Source organism: Morus notabilis, unplaced genomic scaffold (genome assembly GCF_000414095.1).
Source record: "Morus notabilis unplaced genomic scaffold, ASM41409v2 Scaffold54, whole genome shotgun sequence".
Lineage (NCBI taxonomy): Eukaryota > Viridiplantae > Streptophyta > Magnoliopsida > Rosales > Moraceae > Morus > Morus notabilis.
The window spans coordinates 44,976-65,316 of NW_010365453.1; the positions used below are offsets into that span (position 1 = coordinate 44,976).

The following is a 20,341-nucleotide window of genomic DNA, read 5'->3' on the forward strand; positions in this document are numbered from 1 at the left end:
CATCATTAAAATATTCGCTGCAAACCTGTACAAAATAAGAGTAACTGGGGAGCAAATTTCATCACTATATAACGTGGACAACTATTTGGGTTGCAAACCATTACAAAAATAATCACAGTTTTTGGCTGCAAACCAGTACCATAGGCATACAAAATAGCAAACCAGTACCAAATTCATACAAAATAGCAAACCAGTACCCAGTTACCAAAGTCACCAAAGTCGGACAAAATACAAATTACATATCAAATCATTAAGGTTTAGTCAGTTGAGATTGGGGCAAGTATTTCCTCATGTGATGCTCTCCATGGCTATTGTTGTTGTTTCTATTTCCCCTGTTTCTCCTAGTCCTATATGATCTGTCACGGCCAGCTTGTAGTCCATGCTTGATCCAGCTTCCTAATAACCACAAATACATAGCAGTAATCAGATCTCAGTAACATATATTCTTCTTCAATTCCTTGAAAGAAATTGCAGATAGATAACGCAGTATTTTGTAAAACATTATCGATCCAACAAAAATTGGCCGCAACCCATCTGGGCAAACCAAGTAAATAAACAAAAACAAAAAAAAACAAAAAAAAACAAAAAAAACAAAAAAAACAGAAAAGATCTTCAAATAAAAACCAGAATTTGAGGGATAAAGTTCTTCAAATAAATGAAATCCCCAAGAGGCTAAACTATCATTGTATTCCACCAAACAAACATTCAAGCACCATACACTTTTCTCCCATCATACCCTACAAAAGAACATTCAGAATTAAGAAAGTAAACAAACCTTATTTGTCGACGTTTCACGAGGTTTTCGTCTCTAACAAAGAGGTCGTTGTCGTCATTGTCACCTCTGCCACCTCTGATCTAAGCATCGCCGCCGCTGTGTATAGCTATGTTCCGAAGTTGAATCCGTGATATCGCCCACGCAGAACTGGAGTCGCCGATATCCATGTGATGAATGGAATCCAACTGAGTAATGGAACGTAACTCACAAGGATTGACAGAAATGAAAGGAACCGCCAAGTATTGCTGCCGTTCATCCCAATTGCCGACACTTCTCTGCCCTCAGGCACCGCCTCGGACCCCCAACCTCCTCCCCCACCACCTTCGCGTACAGAACCCGAGTTTTCCCCGTGAACCGAGCCCAAAGGCACCGTTTCGGAACCCGAGTCTACACCATGCTCGCTCACCCCTGCATTCTCACTCACCAATCCAAGCCTCTCACTCGCCGACACTTCTCTGCCCTCAGGCACCGCCTCGAACCCCAAACCTCCACCCCCACCACCTTCGTCCACATTAACCCGAGTTTTCCTCACGAACCGAGCCCACAGGCACCATTTCGGACCCCAAGTCTACACCGTGCTCGGTCACCCCAGCATTCTCACTCACCGATCCACAGCACCATCCAAGCCTCTCGCTATGGAGGTACCCAATTCGTAAACTAATCAAAGTCCAGCTGAGGACGAGATATAGGAGGTGGAAGTTCGGTGTGAGTTCTTCAAAAAGCAGAGTTAAAAAGTGATACATATTGAAGATCATCCATATTGTTTGGAACAGAAGATCAAAATAGGTGTAGGAAAAACATATTCCAACCCTCAAAAAAACATTTGAACAGCTCCTTAAATTCGAAAGGGAGTAGTACTAGTCCACTAATCATCAAAGAGAGGTGGAGGCCGCTCGTGCCGGACTCCTTATGGGGAGTCGAGTTGGCCACCGCCATGGAGGGTATGCTCAAATCCATCTTCTCCGTCATTATCAACTCACGAGTCAGAGTCAAGAAAAGAACTAACGCCGAGAGATGTAAGGCCACAATGGCTTTTTACAGCTCCGTTCGCCATTGCAGAGGAGCTAAAGAAAGAAGAAAGAGAAGGCAATTAAGAGGGAATAAAAGGAAGACAATCCCGATTACCAAAGAAAAAAAGGAGAGAAGCCTTAATGCCCGATCGTTTTTACTATCATACCTTTAAAGGTTAAATCCAATCTATCAAATTTTCTCTTTTTATAATTACCCCAATTAGGTAATTTTATTCTCATGATAAGTCCTTTAACTCAAAAGAAATGAAAGCTTAGATATTATTAGTTTATTTTTAAATAAATAGATGTAGAGAAAATAATTATGAAATTTGTACTAAATTTAGTACCTAAATTAAAACAAAAATGGTGATTTTATTAACACAACATTAAATTTCTAAATAATCTAATATAAATAATAATTTTTTTTATTTTTTGTTATGGTAGATAAAAGCTAATCGTGTGATACACTTTCAAAAAAAATTTATTTCTATTTTCATGCTCAAATCAAAATTATTTTAAAAACTAATACTAAATGGGTCTTAACGTGAGTTTAAAAAAAGTAGCCGCGTTACTCATATTTCCAATTTCCAGCGTTGCATGAGTTGCATGGAAACAATGATGACCATGAGCCTATCGGGATCATACGGACGATACATGGGGATCCGTATACAGAAGGTTGAAGAATTAAAAACATGCCAGCTAGATATCTACTGTATAACGGTCCATTCGACGCCCCTACAATAGTGGAACTTAAGACATTGAGTTTTTGTTGTTTCTGGGTTGTTTTGAATCCTCGTCGCTTTGTTTGAATATCCGACTGCCTTGTTGTTCCATTAGCCTTTAAGCTTTTACCTTTAGATAATCACTCTTAGGACCATCTGCTTAGCTAATCTTTCCCATTTCCCACTCTCGACTCATAGGGTTCTAACTTGGGTTCGTCCTTTACAAAAGCAACCATGGCGCCCAAAAAGGTCAGATCCTCCTTCAGCCGCCGAACCTCTAGACAATCTTCTTCAAAGGACGATGAGACTATACTAGGAGATTGACGAATACACGGTGGATCCTAGAGAGGAGGCCGATAGAGAATCCCCTTCGGCACAACTATTACTAGGCGGGGGGCAGGGTCTCAGGTTACTCCACCTCTTTTGTGGATGTTCCATTGGCGACGATGAGTGGCAACCCCGACAGGCCCTCCATCACCGCCGACATTACAGCGCTGAAGATTCAAAACCGAGACATCCTACAGGCATACAAGGACGGACATATTGAACATCAAGGCAAGCCTCCCCCTCCTGGTTACCTCTCCGTCTACACCAGGTCATTCACAGCGGGGATCAATGTTTTTAAAAGCGCCTGAGGCTTACACCTCAAGGCACGCCTTGTGGTGAGGCACTGAAAAAACGCCTCAAAGCGTAAGCTTTGAGGGTAGGAATGAGGCTTACGCCTCATTCATGAGAGGCCCATGCCTCAGGGCTACACCTCAAGAGCCGCATGAGGCTTACGCCTCTTACTTTGAGTGTTTTTCTGAGTTCTTAACCTAATTGTTGGGACCAAACTTTTAAGGAAGCCTGAGTTGACTAGAACCAAAGAAAAATCAGAGAATGGCTGCCTCCTCCCTTCTATTACATTGTTTCTCTCTCCTCACCCTTTTCTTCGCTCAACCAAATAGTGATCAACAATTAAATATCTTCCTTTTTTTTTGAAACAAAGATTCAATATCTCAATCATGGTTTTAAAAAGCGCCAGAGGCGCACGCCTTTGAGCGGCGCCTCAGGTGGTTAGTGAGGTGACCACCTCTCTGCAAAAGGTCTTTTGGTGGGTTATTTTAGCATCTTGGCCCAAAAGTTTTAAAAAGCCCAAAGTACCCAGGCCCTTAATGACTAAGAAAAAAACCCTAATAACAAAAGAAGCAGCCAGCCACTTGCATAGCCGTCTCTCCTCCTCTTTCTTCCTCGCACGGGCAAACTCTTCTTCTCTTAGTAGTGATGATGATTGATGAGTTGGCAGATTAGGCTTTTAGAATTGCATTATGAACCTTATGATATTAGAATTTGATAATTATTTAGTCTTTTTTACGCTTCTAGTAGTGAAATAGACCTCTCTTTATGTGGATGATTGGCTAAATTTCTTGATGATTATTAAGTATGGATTTAGTTTTTGTTAGTTTTATTTTTTGCCTAAATTTTTTATAGGCATTTTTTGAGGCTTATGCCTCAAAGCACCATGAGGCTTACACCTCGCCTCGTAAAGGCAAAACGCCTCGATGCCCGATTATGCCTTTTAAAACCTTGGCGAGGATGACTCTCCATGTCCATCCTTTTGTTAAGGATTTTTGCCACCTCCACGGTATCTCTCAAACCCAGCTGGTACTGAACTTTTGGTATTGTTTTGCCGGGATGTGGGTCCTGTGGCACCAGCGTTTTGATATGGAACTGCCGCTGGACAAGCTTTATATGTATATAAGTTAAGTCACGTCGCAAGAAGCGAAGGGTGGTGTTTTTTGGGTAGTCATGGGCGATCCAATCCTGTATTAGGTGCACTAATAAAAGGAGTTTTTTCGTCGTTCCACGCTTGGAAACTGATGATTTTTATGGTTAGGGGCAGATTCGACTTCCATCCCGGCGACCGCAGGCCCACGTGTCGAGGGGCCCAAACTTCGTTTGGGAGACTAAGCGCTCTACTAGCAACATCCCTCGCATATTCCTTAATTCAAATTATCACGCGATTCTGACCTCTTCTTTCTATGTAGAGCCTCAAGATCGCCCAAAGCTTTTTGGAAATAGGAAGGCAAGGGTTCTCGCGGCCTTTCAAATTCCAGAGTAACCGTCACATTGACACTTAACCAAAGAGAACCTCAAAGAGCCGGGCGTCAAATATTCAACATAGCGACGAGAATTCAAAACAGCCCAAAAACTCAACAAAGTTCCCCGAGTTGGTCAAAAACTCCTAAATTCATTCAGAATAGTGCAAAAACACCAAAACGTAAGTTTTCTAGTCCCTATTCTCCTATTTCTAACCATTTTTATGCAGGAATCAACGCAAGCTAGTGCAGGAGCAAATCAGAAATAAAAGATTTTTACACTCGGCAAACACAGAAAAACAAGAGGTATTGTGAAGGAAAACTTACCAAAAGATCGAGGGTGATGGAATCCGGAAGTTTGGTGAAGAAAACCTTGGCGAAGCTCCAAAAATGGAAGAGATTGAAGGTTCTGGAGGGATTTTGGCAGAGTTGTAGCGGCTTTTCTGAGTTAAATGTGTTGGCCCAAGGTTGAAAATGCTCATGTTTTAAGGATAACAAACACAATTTATTGTATTACTAATGATTCTATTTTGAGTCGTGTACTTAGCATAATAGATATTATAAATCAACTCAAGAAGCATATTGTTGATCAACAATGTAGAATACGATGCAAATACATTCAAGCATGAGAAATACAATTAAATTCAAGAATGAATTCAAGACTTGAAGTGTTGACATACCAAAGATCAAGAGCAAGCAAACAAAATCAAGCAAGACAAGTTTTAATAGGTTTTTATCTCTTCTTAGTCTTGTATTTGATTTTGATTTCATGTTATCAATAATTAATCATTGTTTAAGCTTATGCACACACTCACATTATTTTTTTTTAAACATGAGACTAAATTAAGTGCATAATGACATTTAACTTTAAAATGAAATTTTGTGAAAGTTTGAGGCGAAATCAATGTAAACCGGTCGACCTATATCGTCCAGTGACAGAGCACGCAAAATCCACCGATCGACCGGTGGTGCCTCAACTAGTCGACTGCTCTGGTCGAACAGTGCCACTCAACGAGCATTTAATTTGACCGTTGAACAACGAAAAATTTCAAATTTGCATCAACTAGTCCACCACTCCGATTGACCGGTTTTATGCAACAGGCAAAAATAAGACCGTTAGACAATGAGCTTAAACCGGAAAAAAAACACTTCTTCCATCTACTTAAGACTTTCAAAAGCCCAAAAATAAGCAAGAGAACATATTTAGAGCTCCCAAATTCCTTAAAATCCAATAAAAATTTCTCTAAAATACTTACATAAATATTTTCTCTAAATCCTTATTTGATTCTCTCACATATACTTGAGCCTAACTTTGATTCTCTTTTGATAATGTGACATCATCATCTCCTAGATATTCTGATTGTGTAAAACTGTAAGAATTAAGCAAGGAGAAGAATAATCTTTATTCTTTCTGTCTTATTTCAGAGAAAAACCTACATGGTTTATATAGGCCAAGGAGGCCGAATCTATTCCCTAAACTAAGGAACAAAATCTGTAAAAATAAGGAAATAGAAAAGTCAACTATCCTCTAATATTTTTCTTTCCTAATATCCGGTGTGCAGCTAATCATACCCGGATTACACTTATTCCTTATTCTAATCCCTAATTTACCGATAAAAACCTTTGTTAGGAGTGTAAAATTTAGTGTTTTACTATTAAACACTATGTAATCCTTACTTTGGTATTGGTTGGTTGATCACCGTAGAAAATCGACATTGTGTAAGAGGTTAGGAGAAGCCGAAGGTAAAAAGATTCGTCCTCTTGTAAGAGGAGTGATCGTGCCGGAAAGTCAATCGTATAGAGGAAGAGGTCAAGAGGCGGAATATCTCAGCAACAGTGGATGTAGGCAAATTTATTTGTCGAGCCACTATAAATCTCATTTACATTTTTCTTGATCATATCTCTTTAATTTCCACACTTTAATTTTTATATTTGATAATTGATATTGATTAAATTGATTCTTGGTGATAAGTTTATTGAACTTGTGTTGTATTAGATTGATTCATCTTATGCACACTAAGTGTTTGTGTTATTGCATAAGTTTACATTATTCTCTATACATCAAGTATTTGATAAAATTATTGTGTTAAATTGATTGTCAATATTTATTTTAATCTTCCAATAATTGTATAAATTTTAAAAGAATATTTAAAACTCAATTCACCCTCCCTCTTAGGTAGCCTTACTTGGGACAACAATCGGTATCAGAGTAAAGTTGCTCGAAATTCTTTAAAAAAAAAAAAAAGATTTTACTCTTGAGCATAGCTATTCAAAATTATCAAAACATGGAAGGCCACTCTACAAATAGATCTCATCTTTTTAATGGGGTTGACTACAATTATTGAGAAGTGAGAATGAGAATTTACTTGCAATCTATTGATTATGCCTTGTGGCGAATTGTTGAAAATGGTCTTTTTGTTCCAACAAAGAAAAGTGAAGATAAGTTAATTCCTAAGGATCCCAGTGAATTTGATGAAAACAATAAAAGAAAATTATTTTTGAATGCTAAAGCCATGAATACTTTGTATTGTGCTCTAGATAAAAATGAATATAATAAGATCACTTCGTGTAAATCCGCACAAGCCATATGACGCACTTTAAAGGTAGTTCATGAGGGTACAAACCAAGTTAAGGAAATTAAGATTAATCATCTTATTCGTACATATGAAATGTTTGAAATGAAAGATGATGAATCAATTATCTCTATGTATATAAAATTCACCGACATTATTAACAGTTTAAATTCTCTTGATAGACCATTCAAGGAAAGCGAATTAGTGAACAAAATCGTGAGGTCATTATCGACGTCTTGGAGCGTCAAGAGAACTACCTTGGAGGAGATGAAAAATCTATCAACAATCTCACTTGACAATTTAATCGGATCACTAATGACTCATGAACTCCCAGATAAAAGACAAGGAAGAAGAATATAAGAAAAAGAAAGGAATAGCGTTAACAGCATCAATTTAAGAAGTTGATGAGCACGAAGAAGAACTTCTTTATCAACTCGACAATGAGATGATCTCCCTATTTGCCAAGAAGTACAAGAAACTCTACAATAAATTTAATCAAAGCAAGAGTTCAAGGAGGAATAAAGAAAGGGGAGATAAAATCAAAAATGATGAAATCATATGCACTATGATTGCAAGAAGTCCAAATAGAAAAGAACGGAGTGTCCACTCAAGAGGGGTAACAAGAAGAGCTCCAAAAGAGATGAACTCAATAAGGCTCTCCGAACAATATGTGATGAATTAAAGCTCGGAGAATCCGATGATGAAGAGCAAGAAGTAGCAAACATGTGCTTCATGGCCATTGATGATAATGAGGTAACCTCTAATTCTAAACTTCATATTGATAAAAATAGTATTATTCCTTTTTCACATGAAGATATAGAACTTGCATTTTCTGAGATGCATATTGTTGCAATTCTCAAACTTAAATGTATTTGCATTGTATTCTACGTTGTTAATCAACATGGCCATTTAAAAGGAGTTTTAACATGGCCATTTTCCGAGTTCATCTCCTTTGAAGCTCTTCTTATTACCCCTCTTGAGTGGACACTCCGTCATCTTCTATTCGGGCTTCTTCCAATCATAGCATATGATTTCATTCTTTTTTATTTTATCTCCCCTTTCTTCATTCCTCCTTGAATGCCTTGATTAAATTTGTTGTAGAATCTCTTATACTTCTTAGCAAATAGAAAAATCATCTCCTTATCGAATTGGTCAAGTTCTTCCTCGTGCTCATCAACTTCTTCTTCTTGAATTGATACTCTTAACGGTATTCCTTTCTTTTTCTTATCTTCTTCTTCCTTGTCTTTTATCCGGGAGAGTTCATGAATCATTAGTGATCCGATCAAGTCGGCGAGTGAGATTATTGATAGATTTTTCATCTCCTCTAAGGTAGTTCTCTAGACGCTCCAAGACTTCGATAATGACCTCACGATTTTGTTCACTAATTCGCTTTCCTTGAATGGTCTATCAAGAGAATTTAAACTGGTAACAATGTCGGTGAATCTTGTATACATAGAGATAATTGATTCATCATCTTTCATTTCAAACATTTCATATGCACGAATAAGATGATTACTCGTAATTTTCTTAACTTGGTTTGTACCCTCATGAACGACCTCTAAAGTGCGCCATATGGCTTGTGCGGATTTACACGAAGTGATCATATTAAATTCATTTTTATCTAGAGCACAATATAAAATATTCATTGCTTTAACATTCAAATATTATTTTCTTTCATCATTTTTATCAAATTCATTGAGATCCTTAAGAATTAACTTCACTTTTCTTTGTTGGAACAAAAGGACAATTTTCAACAATTCACCACAAGGCATAATCAATAGATTACAAGTAAATTCTCATTCTCACTTTCAAATAATTGTAGTCAACCCTATTAAAAAGATGAGGTCTATTTGTAGAGTGGCCTTCCATGTTTTGAGAATTTTGAATAGCCATGCTCAAGAGTAAAATCTTTAAAAAAAAAATAAATTCGAGCAATCTTGCTCTGATACCAATTATTGTCCCAAGTAAGGCTACCTAAGAGGGATGGTGAATTGGGTTTTAAATATTCTTCTAAAATGTATACAATTATTGAAAGATTAAAACAAATATTAACAATCGATTCAACACAATAATTTTATTAATACTTGATGTGCAGAGAATAATGCAAGCTAATGCAATAACACAAACACTTGGTGTGCATAAGATGAATCAATCTAATACAACACAAGAAGTTCAATAAACTTATCACCAAAAATCAGTTCAATCAATATCAATTATCAAATATAAAAATTAAAGTGCGAAAATTAAAGAGATACGATCAACAAAAATACAAATGAGATTTATAGTGGCTTAATAAATAAATTTGCCTACATCCACTGTCGCCGAGATATCCCGCAACTCGACCTCTTCCACTATACGATCGACTTTCCGGTACGATCACTACTCTTACAAGACGACGAATCTTTCTACCCAAGGCTCTTTCCAAAAAAAAACTTTCCCTAACCTCTTATATAATGTCGATTTTTTACGGAGATCGACCAACAAAGAAGCTCAATACCAAAGGATTACAGAGTATTTAATAGTAAAGCACTCAATTTTACACTCCTAACAAAGGTTTTATACAATCAGAATGACTAGAAGATGATGAGGTCACACTATCAAAAAAGAATCCAAGTTAGGCTCAAGTATGTGTGAGAGAATCAAGTAAGGATTTAGAGAGGATAATAATTATGTAAGCACTTTAGAGAAATTTTAACTGAATTTTAGGGAATTTGGGAGGTCTAAATATGTTCTCTTGCTTATTTTTAGATCTTTGAATGTCTTAAATAGATTAAAGTACTTTTTTCCGGTTTAAACTCACTGTCTAACGGTTCTATTTTTGCCCGTTGCACAAAACCGACTGACCGGAGCGGTGGACCGGTTGAGAAAAATTTGAAATTCTCACTATTCAACGGTTAAATTAAATGCTCGTTGAGCAGCACCGGTCGACCGGAGCGGTTGACCGGTTGAGGCACCACCGGACGACCGGTGAATTTTGCCTGCTCTGTCACCATACGATATAGGTCGACCGGTTGGCACTGATTTCGCCTCAAACCTTAACAAAATTACATTTTTAAGCCAAATGTTATTATGTACTTAATTAAGTCTAATGTTTAAAAAACATGATGTAAGTGTGTGCATGAACCTAAACAAGGATTAATCACTGATAGCATGAAATCAAAATCAAACTAAGAGATAAAATCCTATTAAAACTTATCTTGCTTGATTTTGTTTGCTTGCTCGATCTTTGGTATTTCAACACTTCAAGCCTTGAATTCCTTCTTCAATTTAATTGCATTTCTCAAGCTTGAATGTATTTGCATTGTATTCCACATTGTTGATTAACAATATGCTTCTTGAGTTGATTTATAATATAAATTGTGCTAAATACACAACTCAAAATAGAATCATTAGTAACACAATAAATTGTGTTTGTTATCATCAAAACATGATAATATTCAACCTTGGGCCAACAATTCGGGAATCGCTATTTATAAAGGGACGAACCCTCAACCCTAGACCGTCGGATGAAAAACTGTTCATCCGATGGTGGAAACAAAGAGTCGTGATCCAACGACAAGAACTATGGAAGAAAACTGAAGAGACACGATCCAACGGCTCAGATCCATCTGTTCAAAACAGAGAAATGACATCAGAAATGATGATTTGATCAACGCGACCGTTGCTCTGCACAAGGAGCACCTTCCGCGTCAGAGCCATCATTGCCTAGAGGTTCAAGGCTAGGCTCCTTCGCCAATAAGCAAACTCAGGGGAGGAGAGTCAAGGCACAAACCCTACATGGTCAAAGCTCGAGGCAATTCAAAGAAAAGCCTCGACCTAGAGGGCAAATGCTGTAGGATAAAATCTTGAACCCTAAATCAGGCATTGAGTAGGGTCCACGTGTCATAAGTAGAGGCATTAAATGACCGATGACAGCTTAGCCCTAGACACCATGTAGGATGGCAATTTTCTTAGGGGCAGACTGCAAAATAAAGATGCACCACATACAAGAAGTCGACCGCTCCAAGAAGATGAAGGGCAGCGTGAGGTCGACCATATCAAATATGGGCGAAGATGGCTCTAGAAGCACTCGTGAAGTCAAATCTACGCAAATCGGAGGAGATGCGAGATTTGCTATTTTTAATTCAAATATACAGAATTTAAACAATGAGATTGTCTTGATTGATTGTAATCATGATCTTTCGGGAAATTATCCCAAAAGATAAGGGAAGTATCCCTAAATAAAATAGGGAAACCAGTAGGAGTGAGAGTCAACGATATAAATAAGGGATTGTAGGTCAAAAAATCCCTAAGTCTCACTAAAAATCCCTAAGTCTCACTTAGAACAATTAGAGCGTGTAATTCTCTCAGAAAAGATTGTGAATTCTCTCCTCCTCACAGTGGACATAGCTCTTAAATCAAGGGTGAATCACTAAAATTCTTGAGTGTTCTTGCTTTTTTATTGTTTTTCTTCATAATTTTGATCTAAAGATTCACGTAAACCGATTCAAAACTTGTTATATTTCTGTTGACAAATTTTCACCGTCAACAATATATAACACTTATATACAATATTTAAGGTTACAAAAATAATCGCAGAATGTTCAATGATATTCATAAAGTATTTAATAATACACACAAAATAATAAAAGATCAATTTTATTAAATAAATAATAAAATGTCTTGTTACATCATATACTTTTAGGACATCCCTAACAATCTCCCACTTCTCCTAAAGCATGTTGGACATGTCCCTAATCCCAAATCCTTCTAAATGTTTATCAAACACTCAGGTGATATTACCAAAACTACGCTATCGACTATCCTTGTCAAAACCTTATGCTATTAATTTCTTTCTTGTTTCTTGTTTGATACAAGACAGGATTAAACCGGCAACTGCTCCCTTAAATCCCACCCTACTCGAGCCCTAGTACCACTAGGCCAAGAAGTCTTAGGTATTTCCTTGGATTTGAAGAGAAATGGCCGGTAGTAAGCGGTTTTTTTAAGTGTATGTCCATTATTTTCTTAGTTAAATGGCTGCCGTTTCTAATAAATATACCCTAAAAGATAGAAATAGCCTTCGATCTCCTTATTCTAGCTACCAGACAAACTACAAACCGTAGCACACTTAATTATTTTTTCCAAACCTCACGGCTGCCACAAGAACTACCTAGCAAAACTTATTCATCATTTTTGTATTCCAAATCCCAATCAACTGTGAAAAGAAGCTCTAGAACACAATAAGCCAAACGCGATTCAAGAGAACAATGGAAGGGATAAACATCGAAAGGTAAGATATCACAAAGAATGGGGAAGTAACGGCCATTTTGCCTAATTAGAAAAGTTGCAGACAAATATTATGGGCTGGGTGAGCTACGGGCCACCCAGCCCAATTTCCCTAATTTTTTTTATCCTCAAATTATGCTATTTCCCTCCTATTGTACTGTAACAATTGAGAAGTGAGCCCGCACAACAAAGTGAAAAGATGCATCTAGCCATATATAGCAAAAATGTCAGGACAGTTATTTTCCAACTTTAAAATATAAGTTAAACAAGTAGCTCCTGCTAGTTAGAGCGCTTCCATTATCATATCTAGATTCTTGGGCAATTGTTTAATGCAGCGCAATCCTTGTCTTCAATGTTAGCTTTTGACCATTTTTAAATAGCGTGCAATTTGTTTCTATTTATTTTGTTTCATTTCACTTAATATAATTATTATTTATTTATCATTATTTTTTCTTTTTTTTTTTCTTTTTTTTGCAAATTCTTGTTTTGATATAATTCTTAATATAATGTGTTGTTGTCGATGAACAGGTCGGTGTAAGTGAACCATATTTTTGTTTTGATAGCAGTGATTTAGGCATCTTACATGGTTTGTGAGATAAAAAGTGTTTCATAGTAGAATCCAGGGGGGGGGGAAGGGGAAAACGAAAAGGATATAGTGAAAGAAATGCCAGCCCAGGCCATTGTTGCGCTGTCAACTGCCAAGTGACTGGCGTCAATAAATTGGAAGATGTAGGAGGTGGAATACGTTGATTAGCTAAATCGTAGTAATTTGAGACGAGGCAATAACATATCAATGCCAAGCAAGTTGTAGTCGAGATATTATAAACATATGCTGCTTTAAGATAGCAACAACCATGCACACATGGAGATACACAAGTCCCTAAGGTGACTAAACCAGTCGAGGGGTTTCCTAGGAAGCATACCCACTCCCACCCCGCCGCCATTCACCATAATTCAACTACATAATTGTCATCATAAAAATTAGTTCACTTACATCCGGGGTCAAAAGAGCAATAAAATTTTCTTAAAACCCACAATTTTAAGACATTAGTTATAACTAGTCTTGCCCCATATGCACAACCCACTTTAACCAGCTTCCCAACTCAGTCTACTTTAGCTTTAAAATTTCCTGCTAGACAAAATCCTAATGAGCAACAATGCTCAATATGTGAGTACCTTAACGATCCTAAATGCAGATGCAATGCAAACAGTTGTTTCATAATAACAAGGCACACCATGAATATATAGAATCACACATCAGTCCCTTAATATTCCTCAAAGCGTAGATGCATCTGAGTTCTCATAAATACTAGCACAAATCATGATCTTCCTAGGCATGAATATATTCATCACCATAAACCCAATCATAATCGTAGATACGCAAGAGTTCTCATAGATACTGACACTAATCATTGACGCTTTAAGAAGCACTTAAAGATCTAAGGAACCTGCATATCAGGATTGATAATTAAATTCATCATATTCATACCTGAAGTGGGTTCTCCCAGCTTTAATTTCAGGAATGCTAAAATGACGCTGGTGCTTTTTTTTTAACTCAAATTAAGCTCGCGCTTGGCAGCACTTAAGATCTTCCAGAATATGTTATTAAAATCATACATCTTTACGCTAACAGGTACAGGAGCTTCCGCGCCCATGTCTTGACTAACCTAAAAGCGAAATCCAGATTGAAATAAAGGTCACTAGATTTCACACAAGAAAAGAAGAGAGACAAACAAATCATGACATCCAATATAACTGACAGAGAGTACAAAGCCATTGAAAACAATTACCCTCGACTATAAATATAGAAAACATGTGTTCAAAACAGTACATACCATTGTTGCATGTTGTGTGGCCAATGGAAATGAAACCAAATCACTTTTAGCTGCAACAATGAGGCAAGGCAACTTAAATCCAGTATCCTCACCACGATCAGCAACTTCAACCAACAACTTCCTTGATGATTCATCAGAACTGGTAGCAAAGAAAGGGATCTTAGCTATTCATAAAAGTAACTAAAGTTATACAACATTAGTTTCAACACACAAAAGTAAGAAAGCATGATTATACATGCCAACATATGCTCTCAAGAAGCCAAAGCTCATTAAGGCCCCGTTCATTTCGCTGATTCGAGTTTAAAATTCGAGTTTTGCTACAGTAAAAAACTCTCACAAACAATCACATCTAACTTTTTTGCTACAGTAAAAAGCTCTCACATAAAATCACATCTCAACTCGAATTAAAAACTCGAATCAGCGAACTAAACGGACCTTAAAGACATCAAATCTGCCCAAAAATTTTACATTGTCGGTATATATGCTTGCACCAATGCACAAATAAGATGCAAGTCATATCAGTGTAGATTATATAGTGCATCTTCAACAAGACAAGAAATTTCTGAAACACCATCGAGAAGGCAATAATCTTGATTTTTCCAAAATCTATCTATCTTATACTGTAAAGCAAATAAAAAATGAGCCAGTTCAGAGACCTCAATAGGACAATTAAAAAAAGAAAGAAAACATAAAAGACCTAGATCTTGTCATCTAAAATGATTCACTCTTGTACACAGCAAATGTCATAAAATACAATAAGATCCCACGATCAACTAGATTATCATAAAATGTAATGACCACCGAGGCCTTCGCTTACCTGTCATGCACAAATACTGCTACATCACAAGCAACCAAGGATTCTTTGTTTGAAAGGAATTTTTTGATTGTCTTCAGGAATTTCTTTCAACACAATGGTTTTTTTGTTTCCCTGCAAACAAATTAACATAGATACAAATTAAAACCAAATAACTGATGCGTTAAAAACCTAATTGAAATTTCCAATTTAAAGCATAATGACATACAAGGGAACAGAATGAACGGTTCTTAGATAATTTAGTCGAGCACATCCAGAAACAACCACGTACACAGAACACCAAACGAGATGATAAGTACTCATAATATATAATTCAAGACTTCCAGACATGAGATGATTAATCTAACAGCATTTACCTGGAAATATTCAGTGGTCACTGCATAACGCTCTTTTGTGGTTGGCTTGCAAGTATAAGAGAAAGGCCTGCTCTTACCCAAAAGAAAAAAACAAAAACAAAAACAAAAACAAAAACAAAAACAAAAAAAAAAAAACAACAACAACAACAATTATTATTACTTGCTTCACAAAGTTGGATTAGCTGGAAATCACAATCAAAATCATTCGGAAGACAACCTTCCAAGAAAGAGTCGAGCAATCACAAAGTTGGATTAGCTGGAAATCACAATCAAAATCATTCAGAAGACAACCTTCCAAGAAAAGAGTCGAGCAATGCAGACTTTCCAGCCTTCTTATGGCCAAAAACAAAGCATTGGTAAACATTTTTTTCTGATTGTTGCTTCCTAGTCACACAGATAGTAGATGAAATATCACCAGAATACCCAACGTATATCAGATTCTTCATAATAAAAGCCGGATCTAGGAGTGTCATGAGCACCCACTGCAAAACAGAAATTTAAGACGCTTGTTAATAGAGAGAGATGACAAATATGATGTTTAAATGCATGCTAAATGTCTTGCGTTCTACCAATTTCATGTATAGTCAAAACGTCTTCCAACACTAAATGTTTCATACAAAAATATATACAAAACTTCATCACCCCTCGAAAGGGCATAAAAAGAAATAAATATACAATATATGCACGGGGATAGGGGATGCGACAACATGAAGGAAGAAAAAGTAAGACCTCTGATAAGAATCCATCAAGTGATAGCCCTCCAATTGCATTTCTCCCAGTTGCATCCTCATAAGGAGCTTTCCTAAATGGACTGTCATTTAAAAGAGAAAAAATGTCAAACTCCCGAAGATGGTAAGCACAAGACCACTAAAGTTACTTATTATAAGCAAAAAGATATTAACCAATCTGTCAACTAGCAAATCTTGTAGAAAAGCCAAACAGGATATCTCATAGAATAGAAGCGTGAAGTAAGACAAATCAAGTAAAAGATCCCAATAATACTTGAAATTAAGTCTAATGATTTCAACTTTTTAACTACCTTTCTGGAGCAGAAGAAAATAGCTCGTCTAGTTCATGAGGTTGGAGTACTTCATCCTGGTGGAAAGCAGAATACAGTCACGATAGAAACAGTTGAGCAAACTACTAAAATGAAAAGAAACAGGACAGAATAATGAACAGAACTTGTTGCACCAAATAACCAAAAGACGCTAGGACAAATTTAGAAAAAGACATACCCCATCCTTGTCAAACAAGTAAAAGATTCCTTTGAGGAACTCAATGGCTTCATTAGTCAGCTCCACACTCTGCACATTAAGCAGTTTTAACAAATTTCATATGCTTGAAGAGATCCATGTAGAGTGACATATTTTTACGCTGGTTGTCAACCTACCGCAACCTTCCTCCTTTATCCAGGCTTAGGACTGGCTATACGAATCACCGTATAGGCGGAGTTATGCATGAAGAGATTGATAAATAAAATAAAATAAATAATACTAGAAAAATGAAGTATGGGTGATAAAGATACCAAGTAGTGGTTATAAAAGAAACAAAACTACCATCATGAAGAAAATTTAAATAGGTCTGACTCGTCTTAAAATTTCTACCATAGCTTATACGAGTAAGATTGTCAATGCCCATGAGGGAAAAAAATTTAAAAAAATAATAATGCCTCATATATCATATTTGCAAGTCCAAAAGCAGTTATTGCAAGCGAGACAGAAGAGTCCATGTTGGCATTGCCTCCAACATACCCATAAGACAAAAACAAAGATAAAACTCAATAAATTAGGCACTGATAATGTTGACAGGGTACTAGTCAAGATATTATTCACTTCCATTTCACTTCAATATGAAATTGAAATATCAACAAACAGTAGAAGCGTATAAAAACGTGATCAGCAAATGTGGCTGACAAATTGTAGTTTTCCTCAATAAGTTATTACCTGATCAGGAGTCAGTTCCAACGGAGACGGAATGAGTTTATCTGCAAGTTCTAAATCATTATTCTATCCAAGTTTTCTAAGGACAGTCCAAGTCAATTCAAGTCGGTTCCTTGTTATAACAATTTTATGATATTGGACGAATCCTGCGAAAGTAAGCCCGCGCTCATTGACTCCACTGGGCAAATCTTTTTCCACCTCCCTCTTGACTCTCTCAATAGCGGAAAGCCGCACAGAGCAATTGGACCATTTAAACTGTTTATAGAAAAAAAAATTAGAAATTCCATTCATCTCAAACTGTTTGAGTCAAACACAAATTATCATGAACTCAAGCTAAGAAAAATTGTTCTAAGGCTAGGGATGTTATTACGAATTGCCACAACAGAATGAAATCTAGACTATAAAACTTGACATAAAAAACTAACGTGGTAATCATGGATTTCTGCAACACTTAGAGCTCCATCTTTATCCAAATCGAGGACTCAGATTTTGTGATTCTTCATCATATACTGGGCCTCTTGGATGGATTACAGGTACATATGCATGGAAAAAGGCTCAAGAGTCTGCAAAATGAAATGCAACACACTGACAGTGTAAGAGTTACAAAGTAAAAGCCATAGTGGCAAGAAATTGCTCAAGGTACTTGAGCAGCAAAACTATATGCAAGTTATATATAATATTGGATCAGTTGCTACTGTTAAAGAGTGAACCTGAGGCACAATGGAAAAGGAATAAAGGAGTGAACCCAGAATTCCAATTTAAAAACTTAATAGACTAAATGCACATAAGATTGCAAGTGTGGCACGTTTAGATAGCATGAAAGATTAGCGTGTTTTAACCAAGAAAAAAAAAAGGTCTCGCGCAAAGAAGAGTATCTATACAGACCTCTCTATATCTCAATGCCGAACACCCTATGTAATTTTCAATCTCCCGAAACTGTAGCTTTATTGGTGACATCACTTGCCCCAGGCTAAACTGCTGGTTTTCATCTCTCAAATCTTGTTTACAACCCACAACAATAACTGGGACCTTCACCTGCAACATAGTGTTACCATAACTCTATATGAAAATACGGTTCCATAAGCTTATATTTCTGTTGTGTAACATAGGTCAAGGTTTTGTTTCATCATATTTTTTGGAAGTTCCACATCATGATAATTGTGCTGATGGAACCAAAGAATATAAAAAACAGAAATAAAAACAAAAGAAACCTCAGGTTCACGAAGTTTAGGAAGCCAGAAAGTACGCAATCCATCAAGCGTCTGCGGTTGATCGCTAGCGTAAGTAAGAACAACTGAATCATCCCGCTTCAATTCTTCAGTAACTTTACCAAAATCTTCAGGACTGGTTAACGAAAAAAATATAAATTAAATACACACACACACACACCCCCCGCACTAAACCCTAAACGTTGGAATAAATATTATAATAGATCGCGAACTTCAAGTTCCTGAATTCTTTTTGCAAAACAAAAGTATCACTGACTTGGAGAAATAAAAATCATACCGAGACGAAGAATCGACAATGGTTAACGGAACATAGTCGCCGAAATAATGCTCCGGCAGTACCGTCAGCGGAAGCAGCGGCGGTACATTCACCTGGAAGCTCCTGGCAGCGGCGGTGGCAATTAGGGTGGATTTTCCGGTGCCGCGGTCTCCGGCCACGAAGATTCTGACCGCGGTCCAACCGCTTAGATTTCTCCACATTCAGAACTGCAATACGAAAACATAAAACCCTAAGAACTTATTTGCAGAAAAGAGAAAAGGCGTAGATTCTTAACAAACCTGAATCGAAAATCGAGCTCTTTGCAGAAACACCAAAAACCCTGGATTAGGGGATGCGGTGATGGCGATTTGGAAAAGAAATCTCGAGACGAAGCCTTTGTGGAAGAGAAAGGTCAGGGTCTGTTTTTGGAAGAGTATGAAAACGTTTTCAATATTATGAATTATTTTTAAAAATGTGTTTAATAAATTTATTCAGATTGTTTTTATAAAAGAAACTGAAATTTCATTTAATTGTATACTTTGCCGTGGGTAATAATTTTGTATGAAGGCTACCATTTTGTCACATTATTTATGGACGAAGAAATGGAAAAGGAAATGACAAACCTATATAGGAATAGAATAGGCATAACAAATGGTGAAAGAACAAATAAAGAAGAAAAAGAGAGATAAAACTGTGAGTGCAACTAGGTGCGTAAAAAAGTGAAGAGCATGACGTTTGGTTTATAAATTAGAATTATAAGATTAGAATCATTTTCGATTAACGTGTATTTTTTATAAGAGAAAATACTGTAGCGAATCATGAACCATGATTCAAATCATGGTATGAATCCCCTTACCAAACGGATGGATGTGAAGAAACGAAGGAAAAGAGATGCGTGGCTACTATTTTGTCACATTATTTATCATTTGGTAAATCTGCATGAATAGTGAATAGTGAATTTTAAGTTGCATTATGGTGAATATTAGGTATAAATGGAGGAAGAAAAGGGGAAAAAAAGAAAAAAACCTATATAGCAACAGAGTAGCTATAATGAATGGAAAAATAATAAATATGGAACAAAAAGAGAGAGATAGAACAGCGTGAGCATAGAGAAGTTGATAAAAAAGTAAGGAAGTTGGTTGCTCAATCATGAAGGTAAGAAGGAAAAAAGATGGAAGTCTATTATTTTCTGACATTATTTGTCATTTGCTAAATGTGCGTGAGTAATGAATAGTGAATGATAAATTGCATCACAATGGGTATGAAATATTAATTGTCTTTCTGTACATTTACAATGTGTTGAATGATATGGTTTCTTATGTTTTTATAAATAATGGCAATAGAGGGAGGAGAAAGATGGTGAGGGTGATTTTTGAACAAATTATGGAGGACTGCACATATGAAAACTGTTTATCATCATTACCACAGTAGTTTGTGTGTATATATATACATATATATAAATATTTATAGATATATATATTAGCAAAA

The 20,341-nt window shown here is 36.6% G+C and overlaps 1 non-coding gene and 1 pseudogene across 1 annotated transcript; both read right to left on the reverse strand.

The window, feature by feature from the left end:
- Positions 1-422: 422 nt before the first annotated feature.
- LOC112093561 lies at positions 423-514 on the reverse strand. Its single transcript, XR_002903110.1, has one exon. It is a non-coding gene; the product is annotated as a small nucleolar RNA snoR27 (small nucleolar RNA).
- Positions 515-10,690: 10,176 nt separating this feature from the next.
- LOC21396876 lies at positions 10,691-19,074 on the reverse strand (annotated as a pseudogene).
- Positions 19,075-20,341: the final 1,267 nt, after the last annotated feature.